The following is a 24,645-nucleotide window of genomic DNA, read 5'->3' as shown; positions in this document are numbered from 1 at the left end:
TAATACAAAGTATGCATGTATACAGTACCTAAAGTGCTTATAGAGCGGTGTAAAATAACTAACTGTAAGTTGTGAGAATATCATGGTTTACAAAGAAAGAAAAACAAAACGCAGAATGCTCAAAAGGGAAACATAGTAACAGTTTGTAAGGTTGAAAAAAGACAAGAGGCCGTTGAGTTCAACCTAGAGACACAATATTAGATGGTGGTATTAATATTATAGCTGCTGGGACACAATATTAGGCAGTGTTATTAATATTATAGCTCATGGGACACAATATTAGGAGATGGTAATTATGTTATGGCTGATGAAACACATTAGGCGGTGGTATTAATGTTATGGCTGCTGGGACACATTATTAGACGGTGGTATTCATGTTATGCAATGTACGATACTATTAATGATCTGTTTTAGATACCACAATAACATAATTCAAGATCCCTTACATAGAGGCGAAATAGGGGGATTGCCTGTTGGAAACCGCTTTGTTTATACAGCTTTACGTCGATACGGTTTTGTAAGCTGCTTTTGCACAGTTTTTAAGGGTGTAATAGAAAAAACCTGCCTGTACCCAGTTTCACTACTCTGTGGAATGTGTGGCTTCTGTTCAGAAAAAAATGTGCTTCTGCTGGAAAACTCTGTTTATACAGGTTGGTTTGGATATATCTCTTTTCCTTACATTTGGAACAATACCTGGTTGCGATGTATATTATTGGGGGTAATATTTTTTTGAATCTTTGTCATGTATACAGTACCTAAAGCGCTTATAGAGCGGTGTAAAATAACTATAATTGTAAGTTGTGAACTTTGAGAATATCATGGTTTACAAAAAATAAAAATAAAAAACGCAGAATTCTCCAAAGGGAAACATAGTAACAGTTTGTAAGGTTAAAAAAAGACAAGAGGCCATCAAGTTCAACCTAGAGACACAATATTAGGCAGTGGTATTAATATTATAGCTGCTGGGACACAATATTAGGCAGTGTTAATAATATAGCTCATGGGACACAATATTAGGAGAAGGTAATCATGTTATGGCTGATGAAACATATTAGGCAGTGTTATTAATGTTATGGCTGCTGGGACACAATATTAGAGGGTGGTTTTGTTGTTATGGATGATGGGAAACAATATTAGGCAGTGATACTAATGTTATGTCTAATGGGTTTATAAATTAATAGAACTAATCATATATCCAAGCATATTTCATAAAATAATTGTTTATATAGCTAAACGTATTATAGAAATGAAGGGATGCAACACGCCGCAAATCTCTTTTTCAATTAGGTGTGTAGGGCTTTAGAATAAATGCAACGTTTACCTCTTTACCTTTTTATCTAGTTTTAGGAATGGGGCATATTGTAAAATGTATGGTAAGAAATGACAGAGCTAAATGCATACCCTATGTTTGTTAATTATAGCACAAGGCGCGTAGTATAGCATCAAGCATTCATTGTATAATGTGAAAAAGTGACAGAAGCGAGAACAGCTGCCGTAGAAGCATTTTGGTCTGCTGCTGGACATGTCCACATATTACACTGGGGCCCACACTATAAACATTAACATCCATTTAGGAGACTACATCAGTGAATGTGGGAGAAAGGGGGGCGAAGCTATGCAGGGAAGGGGGTACATATTACTCGGGGTGAGGGGGGCCCCACACTATAAACATTTATTTCCATTTAGGAGACCACGTCAGTGAATGGGGCCTAGTGATGGGAAGGGGGCATGGTCTAGTGAGGCTCTGTTAGAAAAGGGGGCATGGCACATGTCACTTTACTTCCGGTGGGCGGTTTGATGAAAGGTATCCCCCCCCCCCCCCTCACTACTGATGTCAATTACCTTTAATGTCTTTTATTTACTACCTGCAATTAGTTTATCAAGTTGTCAAGTTGTAAAAGGTAATAGGCATATGCTATTTTTAGAATTATTTTGTCTTTTTTATATTCTTATATTATTAGCTGCATAGTATGTCACTATGTTTTATTAGTAGTGATGAGTGGCAGGGGCCATATTCGATTTTGCGATATTTAGCAAATATATTGATGATTATTCGACCTATGTTCACGTGTTCGCTATGTTTGGTCACTTTTCGTTCCATGTGAAAATCTGCATGGAAAATTTGCATAAAAATTTGCATGAGAAAAAAAACAAAACAATTATAATATTCGTAATTACAAATATATAGCACTATATTCTAAATATTCGCGAAATAGCGAATTGCCAATATTCGGGAGAAAAATTAGCATTACGAATATTCGTGATCAACACTATTTATTAGCTGCATAATATGTGACCACTTTTGAAGCAGAATTTTGTTATTGACAGTATGTCTGTGAGACGTCACTAAGATCACCCGGAAGCAAATTACTCTCATGTTTTTAATGCTTTGCTATTTTGTACATTGTAGTGCCTGATGAAGAGCCCTGTCGGGGTTAGAAACGCTATTTGTGAGTAGAAACTTTCACTTAATAAACCAGTTATTTTACCTTTGTGTACATCGCTGGGAGACGTCCCGATTTTACTACTGTGTGGTATCTGCTCACTCCTTGTCTGCATATTTACTGGCCCATACTCTGGTAAGCCTGTGGGATCACGAGGCTGCTGATCATCTTTACTTTCACATGCTCATAGATGTTGTGCTCTGAGCATAACATCTTCCGGTAAGGGGCTATCGACACTCAGTAATCTATGTTAAATTTCCTGACAGTCTTCACGAGGTGCGCTCCTGTGCTTTTTTTTTGCGTTTTTCATTGCTTGGGGGTATCTTGGCTTTTATCACACACTTGAATGGCTGTTTGTTTAGATCATTATCTGTTTTTCTTCCTGTTTCTATCAATGCATTTCACCTCTGGTTAACACACATCTGCTCCAATGCAGGTCAATTTCTTTTTTTGGGTTGCATATCTTTATAATATCAACAGTTTAGTAGTTTTCCTTACTATTATGTCATTTGCTGCTTCCAGCCTATACACCTTCCAAGGGTAGAAAATTCTCTTTTTTACATCCAGAGACTGAGGCAATGTCGGCTTACATTACATTTCAGAAAGATGTTTTATTAATACTGATCACAACATTTGTGGCAATGCAGCACTATTAATGGCTGATCATATCCTCGCAGACATGCTCAGCAAACATGGCAGACAGAGGTCCTGACCTGCCTCTGCCACTCTCCCTGGCATAGCACTGAACAGAATTACCAATCTAATGATTGCTATAAATAGTTCCCTATGAGAACATAAATATTGTAAAACGTTTAAAAAAAATATATGATTTTATTGGGGGAAGGGATTTTTCCCCTTTTTTATTTTTTTAGGTCGCCCCTTTTTCCCATGTTGCCCATAAAAGCATAATAAATAATGTATCCTTTTTGTAAGTAGCAACAGATTTTTAGTCTGCCAAGTAATGAAGATGGAGAAAAGGAACATGTGCCTCTGGCTATTTCCAGCAGTCAGTATATCTTCACAGCAAATTTAAACAGAATTTGATTGGGTATACGTTAAAAAATCATGGATATAAATGATGAAGTGATATAAAATAGAAAGAAAAACTCTAATGCGTTTTGAACTACAGGGTGGGCCATTTATATGGATACCATGACTCTAAGTTTGGTTTCACTGGGGATTGAACCCAGGACCTTCTGCGTGTAAAGCAGACGTGATAACCACTACACTATGAAGCCGGGACTACAGGCTACCTCAGCAGTGTATCGCCCCCCCCCCGCGCGATCACGCTGCAGGGGGGGGGGGGGGCAATCCACCCCAGTGGACCACCAGGGATGGAATAAAGGCACCTTTAGACGCCGCTGTCAGCTTTGACAGCAGCTATCTAAAGGGTTAATAGCTGGCCAATGCGATCGCCACATGTCGGCTATTAACGTCGGCTCCCAGTTACAAGAATCAGCTGGGGGCCGGCTGGTATGCCGCGGGCTCGAGTTGGGAGCCCGCGCCATACCACCTTAACGGCCATTGGACAAGAATACACGTCCATGGTCGTTAAGGGGTTAATGAATATGCGTTAAATTATGGACAGAAATAAGGAAGTGATATAAAATAGAAAGTGAAACACCAACGTAATTCAAGCTACTGGTAGCTCTTAGTCCAGGACAAGTACAGGGTGGGCTATTTATATGGATACACCTTAACAAAATGGGAATGGTTGATGATATTAGCTTCCTGTTTGTGGCACATTAGTATATGTGAGGGGGGGGGGAACTTTTCAAGCTGGGTGGTGACAATGGTGGCCATTTTGAAGTCGGCCATTTTGAATCCAACTTTTGTTTTTTCAATAGGAAGAGGGTCATGTGACACATCATTGTTTTTCTTGTGAAATTCCCAATGAGTGCTTGGTTTTAATGTAACTTTAGTCTTTCATGAGTTATTTACAAGTTTCTGACCACTTATAAAATGTGTTCAATGTGATGCCCGTTGTGTTGGATTGTCAATGCAACCCTCTTCTCCCACTCTTCACACACTGATGGCAACACCGCAGGAGAAATGCTAGCACAGGCTTCCAGTATCCGTAGTTTCAGGTGCTGAAGAATGGGCAAAACAAAAATTGTAACAGGACCCTCACTTTACGCAGAAGATTTTGTTCAGTGATGAGGCAAACTTTTATGTGAATGGTGAAGTTAACAAACAAAACCAACGCTATTGGTCTGACACTGACCCACATTGGATAGATCCCTCCAAGACTGTTGGAACACAAAAATTGATGGTATGGTGTGGTATATGGGGTACAAAGATAGTTGGACCAGTCTTTATCAATGGAGACCTCAAGGCCACTGGATATGTGAAATTGCTACATGATGATGTGTTTCCCTCCTTCTGCACTAAAGCTGGCACGTTCCCTGAGTTTTTCCAGCAAGATGGTGCACCACCACATTATAGGTGTCAGGTCCGAGCATTCCTAGATGAACAGTTGCCTGGAAAGTGGATTAGTCGTCGTGGGCCAGTTGAATGGCCCCCAAGGTCTCCCGATCTGACCCCCTTAGACTTTTATCTTAGACTAGATGTGCAGCACCTGAAACTACGGATACTGGAAGCCTGTGCTAGCATTTCTACTGCGGTGTTGCTATCAGTGTGTGAAGAGTGGGAGAAGAGGGTTGCATTGACAATCCAACACAATGGCCACCACATTGAACACATTTTATAAGTGGTCAGAAACTTGTAAATAACTCATGGAAGAATAAAGTTATGTTAAAACCAAGCACATCATTGTTTTTCATGTGAAATTCCCAATAAGTTTGATGTGTCACACTACCCTCTTCCTATTGAAAAAACAAAAGTTGGATTCAAGATGGCCAACTTCAAAATGGCCGCCATGGTCACCACCCATCATGAAAAGTTTCCCCCCTCACATATACTAATGTGCCACAAACAGGAACTTAATATCACCAACCATTCCAATATTATTAAGGTGTATCCATATAAATGGCCCACCCTGTACTTGTCCTGGACGAAGAGCTACCAGTAGCTGGAAACACGTTGGTGTTTCACTTTCTATTTTATATCACTTCATTATTTCTGTCCATCATTTTTAACGCATATTCATTAACCCCTTAATGAGCATGGACATGTATACTTGTCCAATGGCCGTTAAGGTGGTATGGCGGGGGCTCCCGACTCGAGCCCGCAGTATACCGGCCAGCCCCCAGCTGATTCTTGTAACTGGGTGCCGACGTTAATAGCCGACATGCGGCGATCGCATTGGCCAGCTATTAACCCTTTAGATAGCTGCTGTCAAAGCTGACAACGGTGTCTAAAGGTGCCTTTATTCCATCCCTGATGGTCCAGTGGGGTGGATTGCCCCCCTGTAGTGCGATCGCCGGTGGGGGGGGCGATACACTGCTGAGGTAGCCTGAGGGATTACCTCTCCTTCCGTGTCAGCTCCGGGGCTCAGAATGATAAAGCCTGGCAGGGCCAGGCTTTATCAATCGAGCGCAGAGCACACAGATTAATGTGGTTTTATACAACCACATTGATCTGTATGAGGAATCAAATGATTCCTCCTAAAAGTCCCCTAAGAGGACTAAAAGTGTAAAAAAAAAAAAAGTTTAAAAACACACATTAACCCCTTCCTTACTAAAAATTTTAAGCACCCCCCCTTTTCCCAAATTCCACATAAAAAATATATAAACATAATAAAAATAAACATACGTTGTATCACTGCGTGCGTAAATGTCCAAACTATAAAAATATATTGTTAAACCACACGCTTAATGGCGTACGCGTAAATAAATTCCAAAGTCCAAAATAGCGTATTTATGGTCACTTTTTATACCATAAAAAAAAAAGGAATAAAAAGCTTTCAAAAAGTCCGATCAAAACAAAAATGATACTGATTAAAACTTCAGATCACGGCGCAAAAAAATAGTCCTCATACTAACTTGTACGCAGAAAAATAAAAAAGTTATAGGAGTCAGAAATGGACAATTTTAAATGTATTAATTTTCGTGCATGTAGTTATGATTTTTTCCAAAAGTACAACAAAATCAAACCTATATAAGTAGGGTATAATTTTAATCGTCTGGACCTACAGAAAAAAGATAAAGTTTCATTTTTACTGAAAAATTTACTGCGTAGAAACAGAGGCCCCCAAAATTTACAAAATTGTGTTTATTCTTCAATTTTGTCGCACAATGATTTTTTTCCCATTTCGCCGTAGATTTCTGGGTAAAATGACTTTCATTGCAAAGTAGATAAGCCCTCATGGATTTTTAGGTGCAAAATTAAAAGGGTTATGATTTTTAAAAGGTAAGGAGGAAAAAGCGGAAGTGCAAAAACAGAAAAATGCTTAGTCCTTAAGAGGTTAAAAGTCTATGTTTTAATTTGCTATGAAGATAGCCTGACTGCTGGAAGGAGCTGGAGGTACATGTTTCTTTTCTCTTCAAATTTACTCCCGGGTTAACGCTCGCTCTCCGCCAACTGTGCTCTCCACATACATTTGTCCAGGAGCCTGGTTATACATCTAACTGAGCTGAAAAACAAACCTTTATCTTATATCGAGCAATGAAGATGGCACATATTTTTCTAGCCATTCCAAAAGTTATCCCTTTTAGGCAGTAGCAACAGATTTTTAGTCTACCAAGCAATGAAGATGGATTTCTCCAGTGGTTCAAAAAATTATCCCTTTTGGGAGCCAACAGAATTATCGGACTATCATTAGCCATCGTAAAGCAGGAGATAGTAGACTGGTGTTCCTAGTAGTGGTCAGCATACTGCAGGGGTGGTGGTAGTAGTGTCTAATCAGTGGCATCTAGCAAAGGAGGTTTAAAGTCATCACTGATACATGCCCGATTCATTTTCCACGTTGCTGGATGAGAATCTTGTTCGCTTCGGAATGACAATGCCACCTGCTGCATTGAAAGCTCTCTCCAAAGCAACCTTAGAGGGTGGCCAAGAAAGAACATCCAGGGCAAACTAGGCCCGTTCTGGCCAATGGTTTAATCTGGTGACCCAGAAGTTCATGGGGTCGGGCTTATGGTGTCTGTATGAGAAAGTGCACTGCCTCAACCTGATTGTTCAGGTGATGGTTCACATGCCTGTGATGACGATTGATATCAGAGGAGAATACTGGATGCAGAAACTTCGTCATAATGTGCACCAGCGTGAAGATGGTGCTGGTACTGCTCCTTCCTCTCGCAAGGGTAGTGCTGCCTCAATGGAGTGTGGAGACTGGACCCCCGGTCAGAAAGTGTTTGTTGCTGGAAAGCCGCTGGACACTGGCTGCATAGCTTCTGTTTATAGAACTCCATTTTAACCTCCTTCTCAGAAGGCCAAAAAAATTCCCCTATTTTGGCTTTAGACTGAGGTTCTAAGAGTGTTGCTCCCCAGTAGTCACTTCTTTCCTTTAAGCTCATAATATGCTTGTTACAACGCATGCAAGAAAGAATGCAGCTAGCCATATTCACCAGCTTTTACGAGGGCTCGGCTTGTTCTGCCTCCATCTAATACTGCCAAGATTGGTCATGGTCCTCCTCATCATCAGTGTCGCCTTGCCAAGGGTCCTGGTCCCCTATCCCTTATTACGCTAATTCCGCTGTTCTCCTTGCTGACAAACCTGATAGCCTCCGCAAAAAGGCCATAGCACAGGACAGGTGTCCCTAATAAGCTGCCAAACCATCAGCTGAAAGTCAAACTGGTTGGAAAAATTTTCATTCTGTAGCATTAGGAAGTATGTCAATTCTTTGCGCTGCTGGTACAGGTGGTCCAACATATGTAATGTTGAGTTCCCCCATGTTGATACATCGCAAATGAGGTGGTGTTGAAGTAGACCGTTTTGGCACTGTGGGTGAAGGAAGGCATGTTAAAAAGCATAGGAACGGTTGAAACGAACTCACACTTTCCTCGACATATACAGCACATGCATGAGACCATCACAAGCTTTGAAGAAAGGTTTCACGACAATATTTAGCATGTGTGCCAAACAGGGAAAGCGTGCCACCTAGATGCAGCGCTTTGATGAGGTTTGTGTAGTTATTGGCGACCATGTTTCCTAATGTCAGATCACGACCAGAGAGCTAGTGTGAAACTGGGCCAACTGGGCTGGGCACACTCCATTAGTTGCCTAAAGGCCATGGAGTCAACAAGATAATATGGGAGCGCCTGCCCCACTAACAACTTTGCGAAATAAGGTGCACTACACCAGGGTGACTGGCACAATACTGTTGTCTAGAGGACATGGATTCCACAATGGACAACTCACAGGATCGAGGAGGACACAACACTGACGAGGCAAATCCTCAAAACGTGCTGCCTGTGGATGAGGCCTGGCTGTTAGACAATTGGGAGGGTTTTGGAGGACCATCAGTAGCAGCGTTTTCCTCACGTTGTGGGACGACTCGACTGTCCCACGTGGCCTTGTGGTAACACTCTATAGGTCTACATAGAGACATAGTTCCTACACGCTGACCCTGGCCATGGCCATGGCTTACTTTCTGTTTACATTTGCAGACAACATAGTGCCACAATCTCTGCATTAGGTAAGGTAAAAATAAGAATTTCCACACAGCCGAACACTGGGCAGGGACTGCACCACCGGACTGTGCTCCTCCTCAAAGTTTTTTTTATAGAACCTAAAACATGCAGCAGCGTCACCTGAGCTCATCAGACCAGTAGCCCTACGTTTGTTATGTTTCAGAGGTGGTGTTTCCCGACCTCGGCTATGCTCTTCTTTGCTGGCACTGACACTACCAACCTGCTCTGAACAGGTCAGCTCCTCATCAACTGGTTGCCACTTCCTTGGTGTGACTCCAAGAATAGGTGTGCCTGACAGGACCCTGTGTGCTCTTTCAATCATAAACCATTCTGTCAACATCTCTACTCCCACCAAGTCTCTAATCCATTTTGTGCAGAGCCTTCCTCGCCTTCCGGTAGCCTGATTACTCTGACATTTGCTCTCATTGAGATGTGTTCTGTATCATGAATTTTTTCATTTAATTCTTTGTTCTCCTTAGGAAGATAGAGTATGGTTCAGCAAATTGTGTGTATGTATGTATGTATATATACACACAAACAGTATATATATATATATATATATATATATATATATATATATATATATATATATATACCCAGTATTTCCAAGGCAACACAGAAAAGGAGAGTTGCATTTAAAGAAGTGAAGAAATTGCACAGTCTTTTTCTCTTTTGTTCCCAGCCCATATGAGAATTGTGTATAAGGGAAAAAATGGATGGATTCTCAGGGTCTGTAGTAGTATTTATGTAGGAAGAGAGGTGGAGGGATGGAGAGAAGAGAGTTTGGAGTTCTCAACTCATGCAGTGGGGAGCAAGGGTAAGGTGGTAAGGGGAGTGATCAGCCTGGCATTAAGGGATAGAGTGTGTGAACATTCAGTTATTTCTTCTTATTTTTTTCTTCTACATATTTTTTTATGGAGTATAATGTAAACAGAAATAAGAAAGGTAGACTATTAGTATGGAATTTTAGAGGATTGAAGGAAAGAAGAGTTGCAATATTTGACAGAATTAATAACTACTTGCCAGCTATAGTCTGCCTTTTGGAGACACACCTTACTAATGATGCATTAAACATAATTTAAAAAAAGATGAGATAAATCAGAGTTCAACTTTACACACTCCGTTTTTTCATCAGGAGTGATAGTTCTGATACATGAAAAGATTAAAATTAAGGTACATTGTTCGGAATGTGACAATAGAGGTAGATACTGTATGTGTTTTTATTTGCTAATTGGGAAGAAATAGAAGTGATCTTAGCGTTCGTATGTATCCCGCCCCGATTTACATTGGTAATACTACAAAAATTGGCAAATTTTATTAAAAATAAGACCTCTCAGGATTTGTATGTAGAAGGGGATTTTAATTGTGTGTGTTGACAAGGAAAAGGGCCGTAGAGGTATTCAGAGGGGTAGAGAGACATCAACATTAGCAAAAGTTTGTGAAAAACTAGGTTTAAATGATGCATGGAGGTGTTTGTAACTAGATGAAGAAATATTTTCATGTTGTAGTAAGACACATAATTCAGCCTCCAGGATTGATTTAATACTCGTTAACGATGCCATGCAAAAATAAGTACAATGAGCTATGCGCCTAAGTGTGTGTCGGACTATTTAATGATGGGCTGCTGGGTGACATATGGGTATAAATGGGGAGAAAGAAAGTGAAATTAATATTAATTCGCATTGGTTGGCGATAGAGGATGTAACTAAGGGGATAAAGAAAGAACTTACAGAATTATGGGCTATTAATAAGGATTCCGCCTTTTTAAGGTGGTGTTAATATAGAAATATTGTCAGATTAAAAAAGGTAAGGAAAAAAAGAGGAAGATTTAATTGAAAAAAATGTAAGGAATTGGAACGGGAGTATGGTAGGATAAATGATGTATAAATAAGGGAAAAACTGGAAGAAGTTCAAAAACAGTATCAAGAGTTTTTGACAGAGAAGGCACAACACAGACTTCTCTTCTGGGGGCAAAAAGTGTTTTCAGAAGGGGGTAAAATGAATAAATGGTTAGCAGGTATTGTAAGAAATCAAAGAGACAGCAGAGCTATAAATGGGAATCCAAAATGAAAAAGGCAAGATGGTATTTGGGAATAAAGAAATTTAGGAAGTAGCGTGTAATTATTATCGAAATTTATATCAGAAGGAGGGCATATAAAGCAAGGAAAAAATTGAAGACTATCTGAAGAATATCTATCCCAAACGTGGAAGGAAAAGATGAGGGGGTTTAACCCCTTAACCCCTTAAGGACCAGGCCATTTTACACCTTAGGACCAGAGCGTTTTTTGCACATCTGACCACTGTCACTTTAAACATTAACCCCTTCCCGCAGAATGGCATATATAAAAGCCGGGTTGTGCAGTGCGTTCATGCATCCCGGCGTTTATAAATGACATTCAGTTAACCCGGCGATGCGCAGCATCGCACGGGTTAACTGGCAGAAGTCCCGCTGTTTCCAGCAGGGGACAACTTCTGCTTCACCCCCAGGACCATCCATTGATGGTCCTGGTCAGCGATCACTGTGATTGGTCCCTGTGGACCAATCACAGTGATCTGGGGTGAAAGTTCAGATCCCCCGCACTGCCCGCCCCTGGAAGTCGGGCAGAACGGGGGACGATGGCTGCGGGGGCTCGCGGGGACCTGCGGCATAGGGGGGGAACATCAGGGGACCGGCGGCCTTACCTGGCGGGACCGAGGAGCAGCGGCTGGACCGGCCACGTGGACGAGCAGCGACGGGACCGGCAGGTAAGTATATGGTCCTCAGAAGCAGCAGTGAAGATCTTCACTGCTGCTTCTAGGAGTCTGAAAACTACAACTCCCAGCATGCCTAGACAGCCTTTGGCTGTCTGGGCATGCTGGGAGTTGTAGTTTTGCAACATCTGGAGGGCCCCAGTTTGGAGACCATTGTATAATGGTCTCCAATCTGTGCTCTTCCAGCTGTTGCAAAACTACAACTCCCAGTATGCACTGACTGTCCAGGCATGCTGGGAGTTTTAGTTCAGCAACATCTGGCCCTTCAGATGTTGCCGAACTACAACTCCCAGCATGCCCTTCAGCTGTCTGGGCATGCTGGGAGTTGTAGTTTTGCAACAACTGGAGACACACTGGTTGGGAAACATTGTTTCTAACTCAGTGTTTCCTAACCTGTGTGCCTCCAGCTGTTGCAAAACTATAACTCCCAGCATGCACTAACAGACCATGCATGCTGGGAGTTGTGGTTTTGCAACAGCTGGTGCACCCCCCCCCCCCTGTGGATGTACAGGGTACATTCACATGGGCGAGGCTTTTACAGTGGGTTTCTCGCATCTTGAGATGCAGCAAATTTTGCACCGGGAAACTCGCTGTAATCCCCCGCCCATGTGACTGTAACCTAAAAACACTACACTACACTACACTAACACAAAATAAAATACAAAGTTAAAAACACTACATATACACATACCCCTACACAGCCCCCCTCCCCCAATAAGAACGTCCGGTACGCCACTGTTTCCAAAGCAGAGCCTCCAGCTGTTGGAAAACAACAACTCCCAGTATTGCCGGACAGCCGTTGACTGTCCAAGCATGCTGGGAGTTTTGCAACAGCTGGAGGCACCCTGTTTGGGAATCACTGGCGTAGAATACCCCTATGTCCACCCCTATGCAAATACCTAATTTAGGCCTCAAATGCGCACGGCGCTCTCACTTTGGAGCCCTGTCGTACTTCAAGGCAACAGTTTAGGGCCACATATGGGGTATCGCTGTACTCGGGAGAAATTGCGTTACAAGGTTTGGGGGGCTTTTTCTTCTTTAACCCTTCATGAAAAGGAAATGTTGGGGTCTACACCAGAATGTTAGTGTAAAAAAATTGAATTTTTTACACTAACATGCTGATGTTGCCCTATACTTTACATTTTCACAAGAGGTAAAAGGGAAAAAAGCCCCCCAAAATTTGTAACGCAATTTCTCCCGACTACAGAGATACCCCATATGTGAGCGCAAAGTGCTCTGGGGGCGCACAACATGGCCCAGAAGGGAGAGCGCACCATGTACATTTGAGGTGATTTGCACAGGGGTGGCTGATTGTTACAGCGGTTTTGACAAACGCAAAAAAAACAAAACCCCACATGTGACCCCATTTAGGAAACGACACCCCTCACGGAATGTAATGAGGGGTGCAGTGAGAATTTACCCCCCACAGGTGTCTGACGGATCTTTGGAACAGTGGTCCGTGAAAATGAAAACTTGTACAGCCCACTGTTCCAAAGATCTGTCAGACACCAGTGGGGGGCAAATGCTCACTGTACCCCTTGTTACGTTCCTCAAGGGGTCTCGTTTCCAAAATGGTATGCCATGTGTTTTTTTTTTGCTGTTCTGGCACCATAGGGGCTTCCTAAATGCGATATGCCCCCCGAGCAAAATTTGCTCTCAAAAAGCCAAATATGACTCCTTCTCTTTTGAGCATTGTAGTTCGCCCATAGTGCACTTCAGGTCAACTTATGGGATAGCCTCCATATTCAGAAGAAAAGGGGTTACAAATATTGGGGGGTATTTCCTGCTATTAACCCTTGGAAAAATGTGAAATTTGGGGGGAAACACACATTTTAGTGAAAAAAAATATTTTTTTTTTTACATATGCAAAAGTCGTGAAACATCTGTGGGGTATTAAGGCTCACTTTATTCCTTGTTATGTTCCTCAAGGGGTCTAGTTTCCAAAATGGTATGCCATGTGAGGTTTTTTTTGCTGTTCTGGCACCATAGGGGCTTCCTAAATGCAACATGCCCCCCAAAAACCATTTCAGAAAAATGTACTCTCCAAAATCCCCTTATCGCTCTTTCCCTTCTGAGCCCTTTACTGCGCCCACCGAACACTTTACATAGACATATGAGGTATGTGCTTACTCGAGAGAAATCGGGCTACAAATATAAGTATACATTTTCTCCTTTTACCCCTTGTAAAAAATAAAAAATTGGGTCTACAAGAACATGCGAGTGTAAAAAATGAAGATTGTGAATTTTCTCCTTCACTTTGCTTCTATTCCTGTGAAACACCTAAATGGTTAAAATGATGACTGAATATCATTTTGAATACTTTGGGGGGTGCAGTTTTTATAATGGGGTCTTTTGTGGGGTATTTCTAATATGAAGACCCTTCAAATCCACTTCAAACCTGAACTGGTCCCTGAAAAATAGTGAGTTTGAAAATTTTGTGAAAAATTGGAAAATTGCTGCTGAACTTTGAAGCCCTCTGGTGTCTTCCAAAAGTAAAAACTCGTCACTATGATGCAGACATAAAGTAGACATATTGTATATGTGAATAAAAATTTTTTTTATTTGTAATATCCATTTTCCTTACAAGCAGAGAGCTTCAAAGTTAGAAAAATGCAAAATTTTCTAATTTTTCGTAAAATTTTAGGATTTTTCACAAGGAAAGGATGCAAGTTACCACAAAAATTTACCACCATGTTAAAGGAGAATATGTCACGAAAAAACTATCTCGGAATCAGAATGATAACTAAAAGCATTCCAGAGTTATTAATGTTTAAAGTGACAGTGGTCAGATGTGCAAAAAACGCTCTGGTCCTTAAGGCCAAAATGGGCTTGGTCCTGAAGGGGTTAATAACTCTGGAATGCTTTTAGTTATCATTCTGATTCCGAGAATGTTATTTCGTGAAATATTCTACTTTAACATAGTGGTAAAATTTTGTGGTAACTTGCATCCTTTCTTGGTGAAAAATCCCCAAATTTTATGAAAAATTTTAAAATGTTGCATTTTTCTAACTTTGAAGCTTTCTGCTTGTAAGGAAAATGGATATTCAAAATAATTTTTTTTTCTTCACATTTCCAATAGGTCTACTTTATGTTTGCATCATAAAATTTACGTGTTTTTGCTTTTGGAAGACACCAGAGGGCTTCAAAGTTCAGCAGCAATTTTCCAATTTTTCACAAAATTTTGAACCTCGCTTTTTTTCAGGGACCAGTTCAGGTTTGAAGTGGATTTGAAGGGTCTTCATATTAGAAATACCCCACAAATGACCCCATTATAAAAACTGCACCCCCCAAAGTATTCAAAATGACAATCAGGAATAGCAGCAAAGTGAAGGAGAAAATTCACAATCTTCATTTTTTACACTCGCATGTTCTTGTAAACCCAATTTTTGAATTTTTATAAGGGGTAAAAGGAGAAAATGTATACTTATATTTGTAGCCCAATTTCTCTTGAGTAAGGACATCGCTCATATGTCTATGTAAATTGTTCGGCGGGCGCAGTAGAGGGCTCAGAAGCGAAGGAGTGACGAGGGGATTTTGCAGAGTACGTTTTTCAGATATGGTTTTTGGGGGGCATGTTGCATTTAGGAAGCCCCTATGGTGCCAGAACAGCAAAAAAAAAAACATGGCATACCATTTTGGAAACGAGACCCCCTGGGGAACGTAACAAGGAATAAAGTGAGCCTTAATACCCCACAGGTGTTTCACGACTTTTGCATATGTAAAAAAAAAAAAAAAAAATGTCACTAAAATGTGTGTTTCCCCCCAAATTTAACATTTTTGCAAGGGTTAATAACAGAAAATACCCCCCAAAATTTGTAACCCCATCTCTTCTGAGTATGGAGGTACCCCATAAGTTGGCCTGAAGTGCACTATGGGCGAACTACAATGCTCAGAAGAGAAGGAGTGATAATTGGCTTCTTGAGAGCAAATTTTGCTCAGGGGGCATGTCACATTTAGGAAGCCCCTATGGTGCCAGAACAGCAAAAAAAAAAAAACACCACATGGCATACCATTTTGGAAACTAGGCCCCTTGAGGAATGTAACAAGGAATAAAGTGAGCCTTAACCCCTTAACAACGCAGGACGTATATTTACGTCCTGCGCCGGCTCCCGCGATATGAAGCGGGATCCCGCATCATATCGCGTCGGTCCCGGCGCTCATCAACGGCCGGGACTAGCGGCTAATACCACACATCGCCGATCCCGGTGATGTGCGGTATTAACCCTTTAGAAGCGGCGGTCAAAGCTGACCGCCGCTTCTAAAGTGAAAGTGAAAGTGACCCGGCTGCTCAGTCGGGCTGTTCGGGACCGCCACGCTTTCAGTCCCGAACAGCTGACAGGACACCGGGAGGGCCCTTACCTGCCTCCTCGGTGTCCGATCGGCGAATGACTGCTCCATGCCTGAGATCCAGGCAGGAGCAGTCAAGCGCCGATAACACTGATCACAGGTGTGTTAATACACGCCTGTGATCTGTGTAAAAGATCAGTGTGTGCAGTGTTATAGGTCCCTATGGGACCTATAACATTGCAAAAAAAATGTAAAAAAAAAGTGTTAATAAAGGTCATTTAACCCCTTCCCTAATAAAAGTTTGAATCACTCCCCTTTTCCCATAAAAAAAATAAGAGTGTAAAAAAATAAAATAAATAAACATATGTGGTATCGCCGCGTGCGTAAATGTCCGAACTATAAAAATATATCATTAATTAAACCGCACGGTCAATGGCGTACGCGCCAAAAAATTCCAAAGTCCAAAAAAAGCTTATTTTGTTCACTTTTTATACCATTAAAAAATGAATAAAAAGTGATCAAAAAGTCCGATCAAAACAAAAATCATACCGATAAAAACTTCAGATCACGGCGCAAAAAAATTAGTACTCATACCGCCCTGTATGTGGAAAAATAAAAAAGTTATAGGGGTCAAAAGATGACATTTTTAAACGTATAAATTTTCCTGCATGTAGTTATGATTTTTTCCAGAAGTGCGACAAAATCAAACCTATATAAGTAGGGTATCATTTTAACCGTATGGACCTACAGAATAATGATAAGGTGTAATTTTTACCGAAATATGCACTGCGTAGAAACGGAAGCCCCCAAAAGTTACAAAATGGCATTTTTTCTTCGATTTTGTCGCACAATGATTTTTTTTTCCGTTTTTTTCACTAAAATGTGTGTTTCCCCCCCAAATTTCACATTTTTGCAAGGGTTAATAGCAGAAAATACCCCCCAAAATATGTAACCCCATCTCTTCTGAGTATGGAGGCACCCCATAAGTTGACCTGAAGTGCACTACGGGCGAACTACAATGCTCAGGAGGAGCACCATTGAGCTTTTGGAATGGTAGTCAGGGGCCATGTGCATTTACAAAGCCCCCCGTGGTGCCAGAACAGTGGACCCACCTACATGTGACCCTATTTTGGAAACTACACCCCTCACAGAATTTAATAAGTGGTGAAGTGAGCATTTACACCCCACTGGCGTTTGACAGATCTTTGGAACAGTGGGCTGTGCAAATGGAAAATTTAATTTTTCATTTTCACGGATCACTGTTCCAAAAATCTGTCAGACACCTGTGGGGCGTAAATGCTCACTGCCCTATTACATTACATGAGGGGTGTAGTTTCCAAAATGGGGTCCATTGTTCTGGTACCATGGGGGCTTTGTAAACACAAGTGGCCTTCAATTCCGGACAAGTTTTCTCATCTCATCTCATTTTCCCATCCAAGTTTAATGAAAATTTGTCAAACACCTATGGGGTGTTCAGGCTCACTATACCCCTTGTTACGTTCCGTGAGGGGTGTCGTTTCCAAAATGGGGTCACATGTGGGTATTTATTTTTTTGGGTTTATGTCAGAACCTCTGTAAAATCAGCCACTCCTGTGCAAATCACCAATTTAGGCCTCAAATGTACATGGTGCGCTCTCACTCCTGAGCCTTGTTGTGCGTCCGCAGAGCATTTTACGCCCACATATGGGGTATTTCCGTACTCAGGAGAAATTGCGTTACAAATTTTGGGGGTCTTTTTTTTCCTTTTACCTCCCGTGAAAATAAAAAGTAAAGGACAACACCAGAATGTTAGTGTAATTTTTTTTTTTTTTTTTTTTTACACTAACAGGCTGGTGTAGCCCACAAAATTAGTAGTGCAATTTCTCCCAAGTACGGAGATACCCCATATGTGGCACTAAACTGTTTCCTTGAAATACAACAGGGCTTTGAAGTGAGAGAGCGTCATGCGCATTTGAGGACTAAATTAGGGATTGCACAGGGGGGACATAGGGGTATTCTACGCCAGTGATTCCCAAACAGGGTGCCTCCAGCTGTTGCTAAACTCCTAGCATGCCTGGACAGTCAGTGGCTGTCCGGAAATGCTGTGAGTTGTTTTGCAACAGCTGGAGGCTCTGTTTTGGAAACACTGCAATAAGTTTTTTTTTTTATTGGGGGGACAGTGTAAGGGGGTGTAAATGTAGTGTTTTACCCTTTATTATGTGTTAGTGTAGTGTAGTGTTTTTAGGGTAAGTTCACACTGGCGGAGGTTTACAGTGAATTTACCGCTAGGAGTTTTTGCCGCAGCTCATACTTAAAGCAGAAAAAAGTTACTGTAAACCCGCCAGTGAGAATGTACCCTGTATGTTCACATGGGGGGGCAAACCTTCAGCTGTTTCAAAACTACAACTCCCAGCATGTACTGACAGACCGTGCATGCTGGGAGTTGTACTTTTGCAACAGTTGAAGGCACACTGGTTGGAAAACCTTCAGTTAGGTTCTGTTACCTAACTCAGTATTTTCCAACCAGTGTGCATCCAGCTGTTGCAAAACTTCAACTCCCAGCATGTACTGATCGCCGAAAGGTATGCTAGGAGATGTAGTTATGCAACAGCTGGAGGGATCGCATCTACAACTCCCAGCATGCAGAGACAGCTGTTTGCTGATTAGGCATGCTGGGAGTTGCAGTTTTGCAACATCTGGAGAGCTATAGTTTAGAGACCACTGCACAGTGGTCTCCAAACTGTGGACCTCCAGATGTTGCAAAACTACAACTCCCAGCATGCCCAGACAGCAGTTTGCTGTCTGGGCATGCTGGGAGTTGTAGTTTTGCAAGATCTGGAGGTGCACAGTATAGAGATCACTTTGCAGTGGTCTCAAACTGTAGACCTCCAGCTGTTGCAAAACTGCAACTCCCAGCAAGCCTACACAGCTCTCTGGGCATGCTGGAAGTTGTAGTTTTGCAACATCTGGAGGGTTACAGTTTAGAGACCACTATAGTGGTCTCAGACTGTAGCCCTCCAGATGTTGCTAAGTAACTCACCAACTTCCGTCGGATCCAGGAAGCTGCGTCGCCGTCCTCTTCTTCCGCCGATCGTCGCCCGCTGCCGCCGCCGATGGGTAAGTGGATCTTCGGCGCCAGTCCCTGTCTGTTTCCCCGTCCTGCCCCGCCCCCGATCTGCTATTGGTGGTCGCGTCTAGACCACCAATAGCAGAGATAGGAGGGGTGGCACCTCTGCCACCTCACTCCTATCGCTACAGGGGGATCGTGGGTGTCTAGGACATCCACGATCCCCTTTATTTTCAGGGTCACCGGGTCCCTATAGACCCGTATGACCCAGAATAGCCGCAAATTGCAAGTGTGAATTCACTTGCGATTTGCAGTGATCGCCGACATGGGGGGGGTCTGATGACCCCCCCTGGACATTTGCGCGGGGTGCCTGCTGATAGATATCAGCAGTCACCCCGGCCCCGCCCGGCGGGGACCGAAATTCCCACGGGCGTACAGGTACGCCCTTGGTCCTTTAGGGGTTAAAGGGGTACTCCGGTGAAAAACTTTTTTGTTTTTTTTAAATCAACTGGTGCCAGAAAGTTAAACAGATTTGGAAATTACCTCTACTAAAAAATCTTAATCCTTCCTGTACTTATTAGCTGCTGAATAGTACAGCGGGAATTCTTTTCTTTTTGAAACACAGAGCTGTCTGCTGACATCATGAGTACAGTGCTCTCTGCTGACATCTCTGTCCATTTTAGGAAGTGTCCAGGGCAGCATATGTTTGCTATGGGGATTTTCTCATAGTACTGGACCGTACCTAAAATGGACAGAGATGTCAGCAAAGAGCACTGTGCTCATGATGTCAGCAGACAGCTCTGTGTTTCAAACAGAAAATAATTTCCATTGCAGTATTCAGCAGCTAATAAGTACATGAAGGATTAAGATTTTTTTAATAGAAGTAATTTACAAATCTGTTTTACTTTCTGGCACCAGTTGATTTAAAAAAAATAAATAAATAAAAAATAAAATAGTTTTTCACCGGAGTACCCCTTTAACCCCTTAAGGACCCTTGACGTACGCCTACGTCATGACCCCTGGTACTTAAGGACCCAAGACGTAGGCGTACGTCATGGAGAATTCCGTCCCCTGCCGCGCAGGGATCGGCCCGGGATGCCTGCTGAAATCATTCAGCAGGTATCCCGTGCAAATGCCCGTGGGGGTCATCAGACCCCCCCATGTCGGCAATCGCGGCAAATCTCAAGTGAATTCACACTTGCGATTTGCGCAATTCCGGGTCATTACGGGTCTATGGTGACCCGTTGACCGCGAATATAAGGGGGATCGCGGTTGTCTAAGACACCCAGGATCCACCTGAAGGGATAGGAGTGAGGTGGCAGGGGTGCCACCCTTCCTATCCCTGCTATTGGCGGGCCAAGACGCAACCACCAATAGCAGATTGGGGGCGGGGGTTAACTTTCATTTTCCCCATCCTGCCCACCCACAATAGGCGAGGCAGAATGAGGAACGGAAGGAGACCGGCCCCGAAGATCCACTTACCCATCCGTCGGAGGCTGCGGGCGACGGAGATCGGCCGGCGGCGACGTCGTGCAGCTGGATCGTAAAGAAGTCGGTGCGTTGCCTAGCAACATCTGGAGGGTACAGTTTGAGACCTCTATACAGTGGTCTCTAACTGTAGCCCTCCAGATGTTGCAAAACTACAACTCCCAGCATGCCTAGACAGCTGTTTGGGGATGCTGGAATATGTAGTTTTGCAACAGCTGGAGGGCTACAGTTAGAGACCACTATACACTGGTTTCTAACTGTATCCCTCCAGATCTTGCAAAACTACAACTCCTAGCATGCCCAAACAGCTGTTTGCTGTCTGGACATGCTGGGATTTGTAGTTTTGCAACAGCTGGAGGACCACAGTTTGGAGATCACTTTGCAGTGTTCTCAAACTGTAGCCCTCCAGATGTTGCAAAACTGCAAATCCCAGCATGCCCAAACAGCTGTCTCGGCATGCTGGTAGTTGTAGTTATGTACCTCCAGCTATTGCATAACTAAATCTCCCAGCATGCCCTTTGGCGATCAGTACATGCTGGGAGTTGTAGTTTTACAACAGCTGGAGGCACACTAGTTGGAAAATACTGAGTTAGGTAACAGAACCTAACTGAAGGTTTTCCAACCAGTGTGCCTCCAGCTGTTGCAAAATTACAACTCCCAGCATGCACGGTCTGTCAGTACATGCTGGGAGTTGTAGTTTTGAAACAGCTGGAGGTTTGCCCCCCCCCCCATGTGAATGTACAGGGTACATTCACAGGGGCAGGTTTACAGTAAGTTTCCTGCTTCAAGTTTGGGCTCCGGCAAATTTTTCGCCACAGCGCAAACTCCTAGCGGGAAACTCACCGTAACACACCAGTGCGAATGTACCCTAAAAGCACTACACTAACACAAAATAAAGGGTAAAACACTACATATACACCCCCTTACACTGTCCCCCCCCCCCCCAATAAAAATGAAAACTTATCATAGGGCAGTGTTTCCAAAACGGAGCCTCCAGCTGTTGCAAAACCCCAACTCCCAGCATTTCTGGACAGCCACTTTTTAGTGAAAAAATCCACTAAATTTCTCTTGAGTAAGGAAATACCTCATTTGTGGATGTAAAATGCTGTGAGGGTGCACTAGAGGGCTCAGAAAGGAAGGTGCAACAATATTGGAGAGTGAATTTTGCTAAATGGTTTTTGTCGCATTTAGGAAGCCCCTATGGTGCCTTAACAGCAACAAAAAAAAAAAAACACATGGCATTCTATTTTGGAAACCACACCCCTCAAGGCACGTAACAAGGGGCGAGCCTTAACACACCACAGGTGTTTAATGACTTTTCGTTAAAATCGGATGAGTAAATAAATTTTTTTTTTCACTGAAGTGCAGTTTTCCCCCCAAAAATTTACCATTTTTACAAAAGGTAATGGGAGAAAATGCCCCCCAAAATTTGTAACCCCATTTTCTTCGGAGTATGGAAATACCCTATGTTAGGACGTAAAATGCTCTGCGGGCGAACTACAATGCTCAGAAGAGAAGGAGTCACATTTAGCTTTTGGAAAGCAAATTTTGCTGAAATGGTTTTTGGGGGGCATGTTGCATTTAGGAAGCCCCTATGGTGCCAGAACTGCAAATAAAGCCACATGGCATACTATTTTGGAGACTACACCCCTCATGGAATCTAACAAGGGGTACAGTGGGCCTTAACACCCCACATTTGTTTGACGACTTAAATTCGGATGTATAAATGAAAAACATTTTTTTTTTTCACAAAATGATGGATTTTTCCCAAATTTTACATTTTTACAAGGGGTAATGGGAGAAAATGACCCCCAAGATTTGTAACACCATTTCTTATGAGCATGGAAATAACCCATGTGTGGAAGTCAAGTGCTCTGCTGGCGCACTACAATGCTCAGAAGAGATGGAGCGCCATTGAGGTTTTGGAGAGAGAATTTGTTTGGAATGGAAGTCGGGGGTCATGTGCATTTAAAAAGCCCCCCATGGTGCCAGAACAGTGGACCCCCCACATGTGTTCCCATTTTAGAAACTACACCCCTCACAGAACTTAATAAGGGGTGCAGTGAGTATTTACACCCCACTGGCATTTGACAGATCTTTGGAACAGTGGGCTGTGCAAATGAAAAATAAAATTTTGTTCCAAAAATCTGTCAGACACCTGTGGGGTGTAAATGCTCACTTCACCATTTATTAAGTAAATGCCCACTGTACTTTCATTACGTGAGGAGTGTAGTTTCCAAAATGGGGTCACATGTGCAAGGGGGGGGGCATTATTCTGGCACCATGGGGGCTGTGTAAACACACGTGGCCTTCAATTCCGGACAAAAGCCCAATGGTGCTCCTTCTCTGAGCATTGTAGTTTGCTGGCAGAACACTTTACATCCACATATGGGGTATGTTATTACTCAAAAGAAATGAGGTTAAAAATTTTGGGGGGCTTTTTTCCTATCTTCCCTTGTGAAAATGAAAAAATTTAGGGTAACACCAGCATTTTAGTAAATTGTGGTGTGTTAAGGCTCACTATAGCCATTGTTACGTTCCCTGAGGGATGTAGTTTCCAAAATGGGGGTCACACATGGGTATTTATTTTTTTGTGTTTATGTCAGAATCACTGTAAAATTAGCCACCCCTGTGCAAATCACCAATTTAGGCCTCAAATGTATATAGTGTGTCACTCCTGAGCCTTGTTGTGCGTCCATAGAGCATTTTATGCCCACATATGGGGTATTTCCGTACTCAGGAGGAACTGTGTTACTCATTTTGGGAGTCTTTTTTTCCATTTACCTCTTGTGAAAATAAAAACTATGTGGCAACACCAGCATGTTAGTGTAATTTTTTTTTTTTTTTACACTAACAAGCTGGCGTAGACCCCAACTCTTCCTTTTCATAAGGGGTAAAAGGAGAAAAAAAAAAAAAAATGTTTAATGCAATTGCTCCCGAGTACGGAAATACCCCATATGTGGCCCTAAACTGTTTTCTTGAAATACAACAGGGCTCCGAAGTGAGAGAGTGCCATGCAAATTTGTGGATGAAATAAGGGATTGCATAGGGGTATTCTACACCAGTGATTCCCAAACAGGGTGCCTCCAGCTGTTGCTCAACTCCCAGCATGCCTGCACAGTCAGTGGCTGTCTGGAAATGCTGGGAGTTGCTGTTTTGCAACAGCTGGAGGCTCCGTTTTTTAAACACTGCCGTACGATAAATTTTTCAAGGGGTGTATGTAGTTAGTGTAGTGTAGTGTTATTATCTCATTATGTGTTAGTGTAGTATAGTGTTTTTAGGGTACATTCGCACTGGCGGGGGTTTACAGTGAGTTTCCTGCTAGGAGTTTTGCGATGCGGCGGAAAATTTGCCACAGCTCACACAGCTCAAACTTGAAGCAGAAAACTCACTGTAAACCCGCCCGTGTGAATATACCCTGGAAATTCACATTGGTGGTTGGGGGGGGGGGGGGGGAACGGGCGGGACAAACCACCAGCTGTTGCAAAACTTCAACTCCCAGCAAGCACGTAAATTTGCAACAGCTGGAGGCACACTGGTTGGAAAACCGTGAGTAAGGTTCTGTTACCTAACTCCGTATTTTCAAACCAGTGTGCCTCCAGCTGTGGCAAAACTACAACTCACAGCATGTGCTGATCGCCGAAGAGGAAGCTGGGAGATGTAGTTATGCAACAGCTGGAGGCACACAACTAAAATTCCCAGCATGCCGAGACAGCCGTTTGCTGTTCGTGCATGCTGGGAGCTGTAGTTTTGCAAAATTTAGAGGGACATGGTTTAGAAACCACTGCACAGTTATCTCCAAACTGTGGCCCTGCCAATGTTGCAAAACTACAAATACCAGCATGCCCAGACAGCAAGCTGCTGTGTGGGCATGCTGGGAATTGTAGTTTTGCAAGATCTAGAGGGCCACAGTTTAGAGACCACTGTATAGTGGTCTCCTAACTGTAGCCCTCCAGATGTTGCTAGGCAACAACTCACCAGCTTCCGTAGTCTGCACCAGGAAGCCGCACCTCATCGCCGTCTGCCGCCGATAAGTGATCGCCGGTCACAGCAGAGTTCCCCCATTCTGCCCGGACTACCGTGGGTGGGCAGAGC

General features: G+C 42.8%; 1 protein-coding gene and 1 non-coding gene across 6 annotated transcripts in view; both read right to left on the bottom strand.

The window, feature by feature from the left end:
- Positions 1–24,645, bottom strand: part of PGAP1 (post-GPI attachment to proteins inositol deacylase 1) — a 1,221,194-nt gene that overhangs the window by 696,368 nt on the left and 500,181 nt on the right. The window lies entirely within an intron of this gene.
- On the bottom strand, positions 3,610–3,682 carry TRNAV-UAC (transfer RNA valine (anticodon UAC)). Its single transcript has one exon. It is a non-coding gene; the product is annotated as a tRNA-Val (tRNA).

This window comes from Hyla sarda, chromosome 8 (assembly GCF_029499605.1).
Source record: "Hyla sarda isolate aHylSar1 chromosome 8, aHylSar1.hap1, whole genome shotgun sequence".
NCBI lineage: Eukaryota > Metazoa > Chordata > Amphibia > Anura > Hylidae > Hyla > Hyla sarda.
Note: the sequence above shows the minus strand (reverse complement) of the source record. Positions and strands in the feature narration are given on the sequence as shown.